At 43.7% G+C, this 17,736-nt stretch overlaps 1 protein-coding gene across 12 annotated transcripts in view; it reads left to right on the forward strand.

The window, feature by feature from the left end:
• MIER1 (MIER1 transcriptional regulator) overlaps window positions 1–17,736 on the forward strand; it is a 57,229-nt gene that overhangs the window by 5,280 nt on the left and 34,213 nt on the right. The gene's annotated exons all lie outside the window — the stretch shown is intronic.

Raw genomic sequence — 17,736 nt, forward strand, 5'->3', positions numbered from 1 at the left:
AGCATTTTAAAATTTGATAACTGATAAACTGAACAAAATCTTGCCTAACCCTTTCCTCAGAAAAAGCCTAAGTAAATGGATAGTCTTTGAAAGTCATCAAAGTTGGGCTGTATCTGATCAAGGGAAATTATGTAATCAAGGGCCCTCTACTGAGTGCGCTGCATCCAGCCCCTGATGTACAAGCTCAAGTATCCTAACTGACCTCAGCTTTCTGGGAGAAGTGGTCTCTTAAATATCTGGTAACCAAATACAAAGCCTTCATAAACCGAGACAAAGACCTTAAATTTCATCTGGCGGTGACAAGGAAGCCAAATCAGACCCAAGCGTCGGAGTACTGTGTGTAAAATTCTTCAGTGGGCATCCATTTTTTGTCTTAGCTGAAATTTCCAAGTGGAGTTCAGATGTAGACCCAAGTAGTAATCTTACACCAGCCTGGAGGTACAAATCCAGCAAATGTTCAACCTTCTTGCCAAACACAAGTGGGGGTAAATGTTCTTGAACACTGCCATTACCTGAATAGACAGTAATGCACAAGGGCTCTAACAAGACTGCAGTTTGTATATCCAAGTAACAAAAGGAAGGCACACCATCTTGAGCAAAGGGTATATCGGCCATTTCAGATGGTTGTTTCCTCCAAGTCACCAATTAAGTTGTTGTTAACTCCCTGCACCAAGTACCGTAGATATGTAGTACTGTTGTAGCCTGTTAAATGGCTCCTGCATTCCATCTCTGAGGTGTCAGCAATTTAGTCATGGGTGAACTAACTAAATATAACATTAGTAAAATAAATGGATGAAAAGCTGCTATACATTCAAAACTTTGATGTGCAACCTGTTTGATGATCATATATTTGGGTATGGACACACCTGGAATAAGTCCATAAAACAGTGATTTTATTCCATGATGACGAATGAAGTGATAAAGGAAAGTGTAATTGTTACTGACATTTTGCAAGAAAAAAAAAAAACTTCATTATCGTATGCAGTGTTGTTGTAGCCATATTGATCCCAGGATATGAGAGAGACAAGGTGGGTGAGGTAATACCTTTCATTGAACCAACTTCTGTTGATGAGAGAGACAAGTTTTTGTGCTTACATAGAGCTCTTCAGATCTGGAAAATTTAGGGCATGTCTACACTTGCATTTTATAGCGCTCTAACTTGCTGGCTCAGCGGTGTGAAAAATCACCTACCTGAGCGCAGCACGTTTGAGCGTTTCAAAGGGCTAGTGTGGACAGGCTCCGAGTGTTCGGAGCTATTCCCCTTGTGGAGGTGGATTACCAGGAGCCCTGGGAGAGCTCTCTCCCAGTACTCACGCGTGACCACACTCACACTTCAAAGCACTTTGAAGTTTCTAGTGTAGATGTAGCCTTAGTGTCGCAGCTAAATATTGTTTATCATAATTGTTTATCATAAGTAGTTAACACGTTTCAAGGGACCATTCAAGCTGAAGTGGCCTGTTAACACCCCTCCAGTAATTAGGAGGAAAGGTGTGTTCTGTTCTGTGAGGAGCTTGTTTCTGATGAGGTTGGGGGATTGTTTGAAGGCCAGAATAGAGGGTTCAGTAAAGATTTCTTTCAGTATGAGGTCCCATATCAGCATGGGGACGGGGGGAGAGGGTGCAGGGACACATGGGGAGGAGGGGTGGCTTAGTGGGGGTGCAAGGACACAAGGGGACGGGCAATGTGCCTGACTGAGAGAAGCTAGGGGTAAGCCAGCATTTGTATGGTGGAGGCTCCCTAACAATCCCTCCCTGCCCAGAAAAACACCTGTTCCATACTTCTCCCACCCAACAGCCTTTCCAATTTGACACTCTGGTTCCCTCCTAGCAACCACTTCCCCCTCCCTCAGCTCTTCTGATACCCCTACCCAGCCTTTGCACTGCTTCTGAGGGGTGTGGAAAATACATTTCTGTATTGTAATTTAAATTATTATTCAGAATTCTGTATTAATATGCCTAGTAAAGAATCTGTTGATCAAAAAAACATTTCCTGAATCTTTTTTGTTGTCTGTATTGTTATAGACATAGTTGCTAACAGGTATTTTGAAATAAATTACCAAAATAATTTAAACTGGTATGATTATATTGGGTTGGTTTGAGAAATATGCAGAATTTTAAAATATTATGTTTGTTTTGGCACAGAATTTCCCCCTGGAGTAACACTTGTAATAGTCATTCTGGACTGTAGAAGAGCTTTAGTATTTCTTTTTTAGAAGCACTTCTCTTTGTGTTTCAGAAAACAGTGCAACTGGCAAGATTTCAACTAATAGGAATAGCCCTGTTTTTCTTGAAAAATGGCTGCCTTCTTTGGCCTTAGTGTTCTAAAGACTGCACCTCTGGCTTCTTCAACCTTAGCTGAATTTTGTGTGCATCCCATTTTGGATAAACGCAGTGTGTGTGGTTTTTTTTTTTTTTTTTTTTGCATCTCCTGTAAGCCGTTGGAGTCTTGGGTGTCATTCATTGTTTACTCAGAAATCTGTATCTCTTATAATAAGTATGGATACATTCAGTTTAGGATGCCGTGCCTGATTGGGCCATTTGCTAACCCACAGCTTCTGGAAACCAAGAAAGAATAGATTGCATGGAAAAGTTCTCTCTTGAATAAAACCCTCTGTTTGCCAGAAGCTGGGAATAGGTGACAAGGGATGGATCACTTGATGATTACTGTTATGTTCGTTCCCTCTGGGGCACAAGCAGGAGAGCGCAAGAGGGGAGGACTCCTGTCTCATGCTGAGAAAGAGGGACGATCATTGAGTTATCTTAAGTGCCTATACACAAATGCAAGAAGCCTGGGAAACAAGCAGGGAGAACTGGAAGTCCTGGCACAGTCAGGGAACTATGATGTGATTGGAATAACAGAGACTTGGTGGGATAACTCACATGACTGGAGTACTGTCATGGATGGATATAAACTGTTCAGGAAGGACAGGCAGGGCAGAAAAGGTGGGGGAGTTGCGTTGTATGTAAGAGAGGAGTATGACTGCTCAGAGTTCCGGTATGATACTGCAGAAAAACCTGAGAGTCTCTGGATAAAGTTGAGAAGTGGGAGCAACAAGGGTGATGTCGTGGTTGGAGTCTGCTATAGACCACCAGACCAGGGGGATGAGGTGGACGAGGCTTTCTTCTGGCAACTAGCAGAAGTTGCTAGATCGCAGGCCCTGGTTCTCATGGGAGACTTTAATCACCCTGATATCTGCTGGGAGAGCAATACAGCGGTGCACAGGCAATCCAGGAAATTTTTGGAAAGCGTAGGGGACAATTTCCTGGTGCAAGTGCTGGAGGAACCAACTAGGGGCAAAGCTTTTCTTGACCTGCTGCTCACAAACAGGGAAGAACTAGTAGGGGAAGCAAAAGTGGATGGGAACCTGGGAGGCAGTGACCATGAGATGGTCGAGTTCAGGATCCTGACACAAGGAAGAAAGGAGAGCAGCAGAATATGGACCCTGGACTTCAGAAAAGCAGACTTTGACTCCCTCAGGGAACAGCTGGGCAGGATCCCCTGGGAGAATAACATGAAGGGCAAAGGGGTCCAGGAGAGCTGGCTGTATTTTAAAGAATCCTTATTGAGGTTGCAGGAACAAACCATCCCGATGTGTAGAAAGAATAGTAAATATGGCAGGCGACCAGCTTGGCTAAACAGTGAAATCCTTGCTGATCTTAAACGCAAAAAAGAGGCTTATAAGAAGTGGAAGATTGGACAAATGACCAGGGAGGAGTATAAAAATATTGCTCAGGCGTGCAGGAGTGAAATCAGGAAGGCCAAATCACACTTGGAGTTGCAGTTAGCAAGAGATGTTAAGAGTAACAAGAAGGGTTTCTTCAGGTATGTTAGCAACAAGAAGAAAATCAAGGAAAGTGTGGGCCCCTTACTGAATGAGGGAGGCAACCTAGTGACCGAGGATGTGGAAAAAGCTAATGTACTCAATGATTTTTTTGCCTCTGTCTTCACGCACAAGGTCAGCTCCCAGATTGCTGCACTGGGCAGTACAGCATGGGGAGAAGGTGACCAGCCCTCTGTGGAGAAAGAAGTGGTTCGGGACTATTTAGAAAAACTGGACGTGCACAAGTCCATGGGGCCGGATGCGCTGCATCCGAGGGTGCTAAAGGAGTTGGCGGGTGAGATTGCAGAGCCATTAGCCATTATTTTTGAAAACTCATGGCGATCGGGGGAGGTCCCAGATGACTGGAAAAAGGCTAATGTAGTGCCCATCTTTAAAAAAGGGAAGAAGGAGGATCCGGGGAACTACAGGCCAGTCAGCCTCACCTCAGTCCCTGGAAAAATTATGGAGCAGGTCCTCAAGGAATCAATTATGAAACATTTAGAGGAAAGGAAAGTGATCAGGAACAGTCAGCATGGATTCACGAAGGGGAAGTCGTGCCTGACTAACCTAATTGCCTTCTATGATGAGATAACTGGCTCTGTGGATGAGGGGAAAGCAGTGGATGTGTTATTTCTTGACTTTAGCAAAGCTTTTGATACTGTCTCCCACAGTATTCTTGTCACCAAATTAAAGAAGTATGGGCTGGATGAATGGACTGTAAGGTGGATAGAAAGCTGGCTAGATCGTCGGGCTCAACGGGTAGTGATCAATGGCTCCATGTCTAGTTGGCAGCCGGTTTCAAGCGGAGTGCCCCAAGGGTCGGTCCTGGGGCCGGTTTTGTTTAATATCTTTATTAATGATCTGGAGGATGGTGTGGACTGCACTCTCAGCAAGTTTGCAGATGACACTAAACTAGGAGGCGTGGTAGATACATTAGAGGGTAGGGATCGGATACAGAGGGACCTAGACAAATTAGAGGATTGGGCAGAAAAAAACCTGATGAGGTTCAACAAGGACAAGTGCAGAGTCCTGCAGTTAGGACGGAAGAATCCCATGCACTGCTACAGACTAGGGACCGAATGGCTAGGTAGCAGTTCTGCTGAAAAGGACCTAGGGGTCACAGTGGACGAGAAGCTGGATATGAGTCAACAGTGTGCTCTTGTTGCCAAGAAGGCTAACGGCATTTTGGGCTGTATAAGTAGGGGCATTGCCAGCAGATCGAGGAACGTGATCGTTCCCCTTTATTCGACATTGGTGAGGCCTCATCTGGAATACTGTGTCCAGTTTTGGGCCCCACACTACAAGAAGGATGTGGAAAAATTGGAAAGAGTCCAGCGGAGGGCAACAAAAATGATTAGGGGTCTGGAGCACATGACTTATGAGGAGAGGCTGAGAGAACTGGGATTGTTTAGTCTCCAGAAGAGAAGAATGAGGGGGGATTTGATAGCAGCCTTCAACTACCTGAAGGGGGGTTCCAAAGAGGATGGAGCTCGGCTGTTCTCAGTGGTGGCAGATGACAGAACAAGGAGCAATGGTCTCAAGTTGCGGTGGGGGAGGTCCAGGTTGGATATCAGGAAAAACTATTTCACTAGGAGGGTGGTGAAACACTGGAATGCGTTACCTAGGGAGGTGGTGGAGTCTCCTTCCTTGGAGGTTTTTAAGGCCCGGCTTGACAAAGCCCTGGCTGGGATGATTTAGCTGGGAATTGGTCCTGCTTTGAGCAGGGGGTTGGACTAGATGACCTCTTGAGGTCCCTTCCAACTCTGATATTCTATGATTCTATGATTCCTGGCATTGGTCACTGTTGGCTAGCTGGACTTTTGGTTCTTATGGTATTTAAACAGCATGGTAACAGACACAATCTTTTCCAGCTGGAATCATCTGTAGATGCATAGTTTTGCTACCAAGGATGATGCCAGATGTCTAAAGTTTTGCTTGGACTGAGATCCAGGACAATGACAATCTTCTTACTTTGGAAAAGAGCCTCCTGTTTGTCATCTTTAAGATTTTTAGGTAGAAAATGAATCTAATGTAAAATCCAGGAACATGGATCCTGACTAACTCACAGCTCCAGCATGGACTCCTAATGTCTGCCACTCACACTTATTAACTTTGTCTTGAGAGCTGCTGTTCTTCTTACTCTTGGGTTCTGATAATCTTTTTCTGAGGATAGATCAAATCCTGCATCTGTGTTTTGAGTCCTTTCACCTAGCAGCCATGAATCTGATGTTTTAGCAAGGGAGACTATTGAATACTGATTTGGCAGTTAAAAACATCATGTTGCAATTTTATAAGACTGCCCAGCTTCCATTCTGAAATGGAGTAGATGGATATTCTGGATGGTTCTTTACAAACTTCCCGGTTCTTCTTTCTTAAATTTTTATCTTTGATCAAGATATTCTGTACTGTTCTACCCATAAAGCAAATTGAGCAGCCTTTGCAATTTACCAAGTTTCTCTCTAGTATTTATCTTATAATCTATCTGAAGCCTTTCCTTTAAAGGTGGTTATATTTATATTTGCCAGTTCATAAGCCTACATTGACATCCTCTTCTTCCTTTAACCAATTGAAATAACAGAGTATGAAGACTGCAATATATCATCTTCTAATTTCGGTAATTGAGTTTTCAGGGAACAAGAAGGCTTAGGATTCCACTTTATCCTCTTTCTAGTGTTCAGGTTTTTCAAAGACAGATGAGTGCTCAACCTGAAGTTCTTGAATAGATTCTTCTCAAAGTCACAGTTCAGGATTGAGACCTTTCATTCCACCATAGCAGCAATTTCCAAAGGAGATTTTTCTATTGTCAGGTGTTCTTCAGCTCAACAATTAATAATAATGTGTAGATAATTGATTTTTGCCAAACCTAATAATTTTTTTGTAATTTTGATGGATATTGATTTTAAGCATTTTAGTCTATTGATTTTTCACAATTGCAATAAACTGTGTGGGGGCGAGATAATTAATGACAGTAAGTGTTGAGATTCAAAACATTAAAACGACTGTTAAAACACAAATTATCAACATCACATGTCAAAATATCCAAAGTAAATATCCTTAAATCAAACTCTAACGTTCTCCAGCAGCATTTTTCTTGCTTTGCCAGTCTACACATTTTTGATGATCAGTGCAAATATTTTGTGTTGGTTTGTGTGAAATCAATGTTTACGGACACTTACTTATAAAAATCTAATCCTTCCAAACCTAATTATTATATGAAACCACACAGGAAGATCTCAGCTTCACATGTGGCTGACAATGTTGCTAGTATGTTGCCTTACTATTTGCCCTACCAAAATCCTAGATAATGTTGTGTTTTTCCTCAGGCAGAAAAGGATACATGTATACCCGTTCTGTGATAACTTTCTGGTCAGAGCACCCTTCCTGGAGAAAGCTCCCAAGCAGTTTTGGCACAGCCCAGATTCTCTTCTGAAACAACTCAGATTTGTCAGTCCCATCAAGAGCTGAATTACTCATATGGTTTATATTATTTATGAGAAGTTGTAGATACCAATCTCCATGGAAGTTTTTTTTCTACAAGAGGATGGGTTTCTGAAGCTGGTTGTGACAACAATAGTGTAATCGATTCTTCAGTCACATTTATTAGGGCTTTATCTCTGATCAGGATGGTAGTCTCTTGCACCATCATGCTGTTGTGAAGTTCTACATGTATCCTCTCTCTAGCAGTTTATTTTCCTGGGAGCACAGGACCAATCATCCTTGTCCTTGCTGGTCCTAGTGCCGAAGGAGTATTGACTGTCCCTCTCTAGGGGCTAAAAGAAAGCAGGTATTCAAAGGGTCACACTGTCTGAATCTGAGAGCATTGGTGGAGACCATCTATACTAGCTTCAAGAACAGGGAAGCTCCATTTCGGGACAATTTCATCCAAGATAATGTAAGAACAGAGCTTCAAAACACTACCAGTTGGTTCAAGCTTAGAGCAATCAGATATGCTCTAGGATAGGTGTGGGCAAACTACGGCCCATGAGCTGGATCTGACCCGTCAGGGCTTTGGATCTGGCCCGCAGGATTGCCACCCCCGTGGCGCTGTGGGCCCCATGCCGCTCCCGGAAGCAACCGGCACCATGTCCCTGCGGCCCCAGGGGGTAGATGGGGAGGGGACAGAGGGTTCTGTGCACTGCAGACACTGCCCCCCACGGCTCCTATTGGCCAGGAACAGGGAACAGCGGCCAATGGGCACTTTGGGGGAGGTACCTGCAGGCGAGGGCAGCATGCTGAGCCCTCTGCACCCACCCCACTTTCCCCCAGGGGCTGTAGGGACATGGTGCCGGCCGCTTCCGGGAGCGGGGCCAGGGTAGGCAGAGAGCCTGTCTTAGCCCCGCTGTGCAACGCTGCCACCCCGGAGCTGCTCCAGGTAAGTGGGGCCAGAGCCCGCACCCCAACCTCCTGCACTCCAACCCCCTGCCCTGAGCCCCCTCATACACTCCACACCCCTCCTGCACCCCTGCCCTGAGGCACCTCCTGCACTCCGCACCCCTTGCCCTGAACCCCTGCCCTGAGCCCCTTCCTGCACCCCAACCCTTTGCCCTGAGCCCCTTCCTGCACACCACACTCCCTCCCGCACCCCAACACCCTACCCCAGCCCTACATTCAGGGCCCTGCATACAATTTCCCCAGATGTGGCCCTCAGGCCAAAAAGTTTGCCCACCCCTGCGCAGGAGCTCTAACTCCTATCCGGATCAACCAAGATATACTTATCACCGATCCTAGCAAGTGTCTCTTCATAGACACCAACTAGGTCTGCTGTGAGGGGAATCCAAGCCTCTGCTGCTGAATTCCTGGGTGTTCTAAGCTTCTGGAGCCTCCGCAGCACTATTCCCTCCATTGGCCTCCCTGGCACGTTTCCTGGGCACTGACTCGTCAGCCACCTGCCCTAGGTCTCCAGGACCAGCGCTGACTCCCAAGATGCCACTTATTTGCACACACCTTGTCCCAGAACTCCATCTTAAAGGTGTGGTGCTTCTGGTTTACAGTTTAGCTGTTTCAGAAGCACAGAGCAGATAATACACACTCACATGCTTTGCACAGTCTAACACACTTATGCTCTCTTACTTGATCATGTAAAGCACTGAAGAGTACAGGTCATATAAAACAATAAATTCTAAATGCATGTTCCTGTCATTTCCTTATCACACTAGGATATTCTTTGGACTGGGGTCTGAGTCCTTTTTGTTGTCCAGAGTCCATGGGGCTATCTGTGCTCAGGAAAGTAAACTGAGTCCCTCTGCCCCGTGTCCCCACAGCATGGGGAGGAGGTGACCAGCCCTGTGTGGAGAAAGAAGTGGTTCAGGACTATTTAGAAAAGCTGGATGAGCACAAATCCATGGGGCCGGATGCGCTGCATCTGGGGGTGCTAAAGGAGTTGGTGGATGTGATTGCAGAACCATTGGCCATTCTCTTTGAAAACTCATGGCGATCCAAGGAGGTCCCGGAGACTGGAAAAAGGCTAATATAGTGCCCATCTTTAACAAAGGGAAGGAGGAGGATCCAGGGAACTACAAGCCAGTCAGCCTCCCCTCACTCCCTAGAAAAATCATGGAGCAGGTCCTCAAGGAATCAATTCTAAAGCATTTAGAGGAGAGGAAAGTGATCAGGAACAATCAGCATGGATTCACCAAGGGCAAGTCATCCCTGACTAACCTAATTGCCTTCTATGACGAGATAACTGGCTCTGTGGATGAGGGGAAAGCAGTAGATGTGTTATTCTTTGACTTTAGCAAAGCTTTTGATACGGTCTCCCACGTATTCTTGTCAGTAAGTTAAAGTAGTATGGGCTGAATGAATGGACTTTAAGGTGGATAGAAATCTGGCTAGATCGTTGGGCTCAACGGGTAGTAATCAATGGCTCCATGTCTAGTTGGCAGCCGGTATCAAGCAGAGTGCCCCAAGGGTCGGTTCTGTTTTGTTTTGTTCAATATCTTCATTAATGATCTGGAGGATGGTGTGGGCTGCACCCTCAGCAAATTTGCAGATGACACTAAACTGGGAGGAGTGGTAGATATGCTGGAGGGTGGGGATAACCTACAGAGGGACCTAGATAAATTTAGAGGATTGGGCCAAAAGAAATCTGAGGTTCAACAAGGACAAGTGCAGAGTCCTGCACTTAGGACAGAAGAATCCCATGCACTGCTATAGACTAGGGACCAAATGGCTAGGTAGCAGTTCTGCAGAAAAGGACCTAAGGGTTACAGTGGACACGAGACTGGATATGAGTCAACAGTGTGCCCTTGTTGCCAAGAAGGCTAACGGTATTTTGGGCTGTATAAGTAGGGGCATTGCCAGCAGATCGAGGGACGTGATCATTCCTCTCTATTGGACATTGGTGAGGCCTCATCTGGAGTACTGTGTCCAGTTTTGGGCTTCACATTACAAGAAGGATGTGGAAAAATTGGAAAGAGTCCAGTGGACGGCAACAAAAATGATTAGGGGGCTGGAGCACATGACTTATGAGGAGAGGCTGAGGAAACTAGGATTGTTTAGTCTGCAGAAGAGAAGAATGAGGGGGGATTTGATAGCTGTTTTTAACTACCTGAAAGGGGGTTCCAAAGAGGATGGATCTAGACTGTTCTCAGTGGTAGCAGATGACAGAACAAGGAGTAATGGTCTCAAGTTGCAGTGGGGGAGGTTTAGGTTGGATATTAGGAAAAACTTTTTCACTAGGAGGGTGGTGAAGCACTGGAATGGGTTACCTAGGGAGGTGGTGGAATCTCCTTCCTTAGAGGTTTTTAAGGTCAGGCTTGACAAAGCCCTGGCTGGAATGATTTAGTTGGGGATTGGTCCTGCTTTGAGCAGGGGGTTGGACTAGATGACCTCCTGAGGTCCTTTCCAACCCTGATATTCTATGATTCTGTGAGGTTGCTACATGCTCGGTGATCTTGCTCACTTCTGTACCATATCACCTCTTCCTATCTGGCTTGCTGTTAATCCCCACCTTCTTTCTCTACACCCCCCCCCCCAACTTCCTTTATTCTGTCTTTTGGTTAATTTTCTACGCTCCTTCCTTCAGATGAGTTAGCTAAACTGGTTTTGTAAGGTTGCAGCTCACTGGTTGTCCCAGATGTTAGCACCTGAATAGAGTAGTTTAGTCCTAAGCGCCCACCATTGTATCTTTCTTTCTGTATATCTGCTACTACATTTGCCCCATAGTAGGATGTTAACTACATTATCTGTGATAGTGCCATCTATTTTTTCTTCACAAATTGTCATCAGAGTAGGCTAGTTCTTAATAAATAGCTTGAAACAGTCAATCACTGGCTTCCTTCATGGATCTTGGGGGAGAATTAGTTTAGCTTCTCCTGCTCTCTTCAGTGAAGCTGAAACAAATAACTTGTTAGGGAAGTATTTTGTAATTTCAGCAACATTTTTCCTGTGTTCCTGGAGTTGTATTTTAGTCTTTGGGTAAAAGATGCCTCAAATGAGCACTGCAACCATTTGTCAAATTTCAGGTTCCCATCATCTTCTAAATTTCTGCTCATCTTTGCTATATTTGCAGCATTGACTGTGACAAAGCTGCACACTTGACACTTGAATTTTTCCCCACAGTTTGTTATAGCTTTTACTGCTGTTACTTTTAAGTATTCTGCTGTATGGGCATTTCCTGATGCATTGTTTGTTTCTATGAGACAAACAGCCCCTTCATCTGTTGTCGCACAAGCGCATGTTGCTGGATCATTGTGTATATTGCTCCACCCATGAAGACTACCATCATAAGACATGATAGGCAGTCCATAAAAATGGTGCATATATAAGTTTACTAATCAGTTGGTCCAGATTGTTCAGACATGTGCACATCATCTTCAGTCATTGCCTTCTGATGAGTATTTTTCATAATGTTGTTTCATTCTGACAGCGAGGCCTTCCATCTGTTTGTTCCACTGTTTGTTTGGTGCGTGTTCCTTATTTTACACAGAGGTACAGGAATTTCTTGAAAATATTCCTAGGTAGGGTCGTTTTTACGATATGCAGCCAGTTTTCCTGCAGTTCCCAGGTGTTGAAATCAACACTCTAGAGCAGGGGTAGGCAACCTATGGCACACTTGCCGAAGGTGGCATGTGAGCTGATTTTCAGTGGCACTCACACTGCCTGGGTCCTGGCCACCGGTCCAGGAGGCTCTGCATTTTAATTTAATTTTAAATGAAGCTTCTTAAACATTCTAAAAACCTTATTTACTTTACATACAACAATAGTTTAGTTATATATTATAGACTTAGAGAAAGAGACCTTCTAAAAATGTTAAAATGTGTTACTGGCACGCAAAACCTTAAATTAGAGTGGATAAATGAAAACTCGGCATACCATTTCTGAAAGGTTGCCGACCCCTGCTCTAGAGACTGCACTCTCAAGAATGTTGTCCCTTCTTCCCGCAGGGTCCTATTTTGACAATATGATGCTCCTTTCTAGTTCCACACTTTGATGCTTCTCCCTTGTTATATAACTCCCCTGCCCCGTCCCCACCCCCAAAAAAGCAAAATAACAATCCAAGACTTCGCCTCATGTAACCTGCATGCCTTTTGCACTGCAGTAGCTTTTGTTTAGCGACAGAGGAAGGCAGTTGAGAAATTAATTTGTTTGTATCTCTGTTCATGTACCCATGCAAGGAGACAGAGCAAGGCCATTTACGTGAAGTGCCCGGATCATCCAGAAGCAAGGGCTGGTGGTTACTGGGCAGATAACTGCTCTTTTTCCCATGAACTGAACAGTAAGTTTCATGGATTGTGGAATCATAATTGGAGAATTGAGCCAATCAGAGCTCAGGTAAAGAGATGCTCTAAAATAGGAGTATGAGACCACCCGGGTGTGCTCAGTGGATGAATCTGATGAGATGATACACGGTGTTTTCGAGAGTCAGAAACCAGGTTCCATCGCCTGTGATGACTTTGCCAGTCTCTTGTTCCCAGTAGCACAGTCCTAGGTCTCCCACAAGATCAAGACCTTAATACAATGCACTTACTGTGCCATATTTATAAAGCTTCATCTCAAAAGTTAGATGTTTTCCCCCGATTCATTCTTTATATAGAAAAGCAGCCTTTAACTCAGTTCTTTATAGAGATTCTCATGGATTCAGCATATTTTTTTATTTAAATAAGAGATTATATGTTTAGGCCTTAATATATTTTGTATTAAATTCAGATTTTATATTAAACAGGTTTATTTTTTTAAGAGAAACTTGTAATTTAAATAAAAAATCCTAACAAAAATCCATTTTTGGTGTGTGGGTTTTTTAACATTGATTTTTATCCACCCTGTGAGAGAGCATTCCACAAATGGGCCACTTTTAAGGGCTTAGTCTACACATTTGGCACAATGCAAAGTTGTGGATTGAGTCAAGGCAAGGGCAAAACAACGATTTTGAGTTTCTTGCAGCAAGATCTTAATATGGCCCTAAAAGTTCAAACTCTAAAAATCCAGGCAACAGCTGTTGTCTGCTTGCTATCTCTAACATGCTGAGGTAGAATTTCATCTCACTCAGGCATAATATTTCGCAAAGCTGCGTTGCTTCTCAACCCTTTGCCAATAAAGAGAAATCCTTCTTGGGACCTAAACCTTGTATTAAATGCCCAGACTAAGCATCCCTTTGATCCCCCAGAAATGCCCTTATTTTTTGTCTCAGCACACAGATATTTTGCTGAAATGGAAAGGAGCTAAAGATGGGTAGATTTTGTGGAACTTCATGGTTTGATCTGTAGTCAGTGCGTGTTCTCTTGTGGCTTATTGCGTTGGTTCCATGGTTTGTGAGGCATGGCATGTTGTGTAGATCTGCAGAGACTGTTTTTGGAGAACAGAAGTTGATTACTGGTAGCTGGACTTTTCTTTATTTATCCCCTCTTTTACCTTCAAGCAGTGAAACAGTCTTCTGTTGCAGTTCACAGCACTCTTAAGCAACACCACAGAATTTAAGAAACTGGCTAGTTTCTTTGTGTCTGAGAGCACCCTAGGTAGCATCAATTAAGCTGAGCTGTTTATTATAAATTAGACTTTGCTGCTACCTGCATTAGCCAGAGTTCCCACTTGCCACTACATGTGCCCATTTCAGATTTATACCACAGGCTCTCTTCTGTAGCTGTTTTAAGAAATGTATCCTTGAAAATGAGGCTTTTATTTAAGAAAATTCCAATCAGTAGTTTTCCCGCTCCCCTCATATTTACTTTGCATGGACTAAAATTTAATTCTGTCTACTCATTTCTTCAAGCATTGTTAACCAAGTTAAAATAAGCAGAGTTTGAATTTCTTAATATGCGGGCATACTGCAGCAGGTACACAAGGGCCTAATTAATTCACAATAATTGATGGACCAATTGTGTATTGCTCAGTTTTGCAAATTTAAAGTAGGCAATCATAAAAAGCAATATTGTTCATTGAATTTTGTAAAAGTAACGTAGTCAATAGGAAACCTCTTCCCATGCTGTGTGAAGTCCTTGCTGAAAAGTGATGGGAGAACACTGTGTTCCAGCCAGTTAAAGTATCTAACTGAAAATTAGTGAGATTCTGCTCTGTGTTTTGTGACATTGGGCAGGTGGTTTTAAAAGATGCCTAACAGTGCACTATGGATAATCAGTGGCAATCTATTGCTTAATTTGGATATTAGTAGATTATTAATTTAATTGCCATCTGTATGTGAAATATTTCAAGTGTAAAAATATAATTAGGCAGGCCAAAAAAAGAGTAACTAGCAAAATACACACAAACTAACAGCAAAAAATGAAGTACAGCAGAAGCAGGAAGCCTGCCAAACAGTCAGTGGGACTACTGGATGGTTGAGATGCTAAAGGAGCACTCAGAGAACACGGCTGTTGCAGAGACGTTAAGTGAATTCTTTGCAGTGGTCTTCACTGCATTGGCTCAGGTGTGGGAATCGCCCTCAGATCCTTTCTCTTTTAGGTGATGGATCTGAGGAACTGTCTCAGTTTGAGGTGTTAGTAAAGGAGGCTTTGGAACAGATTGATAAAATAAACAATAAGTCACCTGGACCAGATGGTGTTCTTAAGGAACTCAGATATGAAATTGCAGAACTACTGAGATATGTAACCTATCACTTAAATTAGACTCTGTACCAGATGACTGTAGGGTAGCTAATGTAATGCCGACTTTTTAAAAAAGGCTCCAGAGGCAATCCTGGCTATTACAAGCAAGTAAGCCTACCTTAAGCACCAGGCAAAATGGTTGAAACTATAATAAAGAACAACACTGTCACCAATGTAGGTGAACACAACATGTTGGGGAAGAGTGAACAGGGCTTTTTAAAAAGGAAATCATACCTCGCCAATCTACTAGAATTCTTTGACAGGAGTCAACAAGCATGTTGTTAAGGGTGATCCTGTTGGGATAGGGTACTTCAACCTTCAGAAAGACTTTGACAAGGTCCCTCACCAAATGCTCTTAAGCAAAGTAAGCAGTCATGTGATAAGAGGGAAGGGTCCTCTCATGGATCAATAACTAGTTCAAAGATAGGAAACAAAGGGTAGGAATAAATGTTCAATTTTCAGAATGGAAAATGGCAAATAGTGGGGGTCTCCCAAGTATCTGTATTGGGACCAGTCCTATTCAACATATTTTTATAAATGATTTAGAAAAGGGGGTAAACAGTGATGTGGCAAAGTTTGCAGCCAATACAGTACAGTAACTCCTCACTTAACGTCGTCCCGGTTAACGTTGTTTTGTTACGTCACTTATCTATTAGAGAACACGCTCATTTAAAGGTGCGCAATGCTCCCTTATAACGTCGTTTGGCAGCCGCCTGCTTTGTCCACTGCTTGCTGGAAGAGCAGCCCGTTGGAGCTAGCTGGTGGGGGCTTGGAACCAGGATGGGCCGGAAGCCCCCAATCAGCTCCTCTAAATTCCCTGTGCGGCAGCCGCCTAGCAGGCTATCAAGTGCTGGGCAGTTCAAGTGTCTCTCCCTTCCCCCTCCCCCCCCCCCCCCCACTGCTGTGTGCTCCTACTGCCCTCTGCCTTGGAGCCACTCCCAGGCACCTCCTGCTTGCTGTGCAGAAGGTGGGGGAGGGGGAAGAGGGGTGCTGATGTCAGGGTGTTCCTCCTCCCTCCACTCCTGTACCCCATCTCCACAGAGTGTGTGTGTGTGGGGCGGGGGGGAGAACGGGTCATGACAGGACTCAGGATGGAGGGAGCTTGCTGGCAGCAGTTGCTGTCTCAACTTGCTGATGTACTTTAAAAGGCAGTGTACTTAGAGTGGGGTCAGCGTACTTAAAGGGGTAATGCGCATCTCTTTCTCACACACATACCGTGTGTGTGTCTCTTACACTCGCGCACCACCCAGCACTTTGGAAAGTGGAGGGAGTGGTGTGCTCCAGTGGGATAGCGTGGGTTCATCATCACGTTCAGTTTCCACAGGGAATGTTTGGAGCCACTGCCATGCATCTGTTGTCTCCTCCCTGCATTTGTGCTGCCTTGTAGAGTGTGAGGCTACTTTAACAATGTGTTAACCCTTGAGGGCTCAGCTGAGTGTTAGTTCATCATTTAGCAGCAAGGCATTCCCTGGGAAATATCCCACCCTCTGACTCCATCAACCTTCACAATCATCATTGCTGTGTACAGTATTGAATTGTTTAAAACTTATACTGTGTTTATATGTGTATATAAAATTTATATATATGTCTCTTGTCTGGCAAAAACAATTTCCCTGGAACCTAGTCTCCCCCCTTTACATTAATTCTTATGGGGAAATTGGATTTGTTTAACATCGTTTCGCTTAAAGTAGCATTTTTCAGGAACATAACTACAACGTTAAGCGAGGCGTTACTGCATTACTCAAGATAAGTCCAAAGCAGACTGCAAAGAGTTACAAAGGGATCTCACAAAACTGGTGACTGGGCAACAAAATAGCAGATGAAATTGAGTGTTGATGAGTGCAAAATAATGTACATTGGAAAACATAATCCCAATTATACATACGAAATAATGGGGTCTAAATTAGCTGTTACCATTCAAGAAAGATCTCTTCGAGTCATCGTGGATAGTTCTGTGAAAACATCTGCTTGATTTCTTGACTGCTGCTGCACATCTAGCCGTGTTAGGAATCCTTAGGAAAGGGTTAGATAAGACAGAAACTATTATAGTGCCACAACATAAATCCATGGTATGTCCACACCTTGATTACTGCATACAGTTCTGGTCATCCCGTCTGGAAAAAAAAATTAGAATTGGAAAAGTTGCAAAGAAAGAGCAAAAATAATTAGCATATGGAACTGCTTCCATATGAGAAGAGATTAAAAAGACTGGGATTGGTCAACAGAGAAAAGCAACAACTAAGGGGGGGACATGGCAGAAGTTTATAAAATCATGAATGTTGTGGAGAAAGTGAATAGGAAAGTGTTATTTACCCCTTCATACACCAAAAGAACAAGGGGGTTACCCACTGAAATTAACGGGCAGCAGGTTTAAAACAAACAAAAAGTAGTATTCACACAATGCACAACCCGTGAAACTTGTTACTAGGGGATGTTATGAACGCCACAAGTATAACTGGGTTAAAAAAAAAACTAGATAAGTTAATGGAGGATAGGTCCATCAATGGCTACTAGACAAAAGGATCAGGGATGCAACCCCATGCTTTGCGTGTCCCTAAATCTCTAACTGCGAGAAGCTGGAACTGGGCAATGGGGTTGAATCACTCTATAATTGCCATGTTTTATTCATTCTCTAAAACATCTGGCACAGGCCTCTGTCAGAAGACAGGATATGGGCTAGATGGACCATTAGTCTGACCCAGGATGACCGTTCTTAAGTGACTAAAATAGACTGTAATAGCTCCATTGAAATAAATATTTGTATGTTCACTATCTTTTTTTTGGTATGTATATGTTAATATAGTGAATCCTGCTGGCCACGATAGCCCCCATAAACACACCTCCAAATCTTTTTGACCATTATAGTAAGATGCAGTT

This window comes from Chrysemys picta, chromosome 8, assembly GCF_011386835.1.
Source record: "Chrysemys picta bellii isolate R12L10 chromosome 8, ASM1138683v2, whole genome shotgun sequence".
Classification (NCBI taxonomy): Eukaryota; Metazoa; Chordata; order Testudines; family Emydidae; genus Chrysemys; species Chrysemys picta.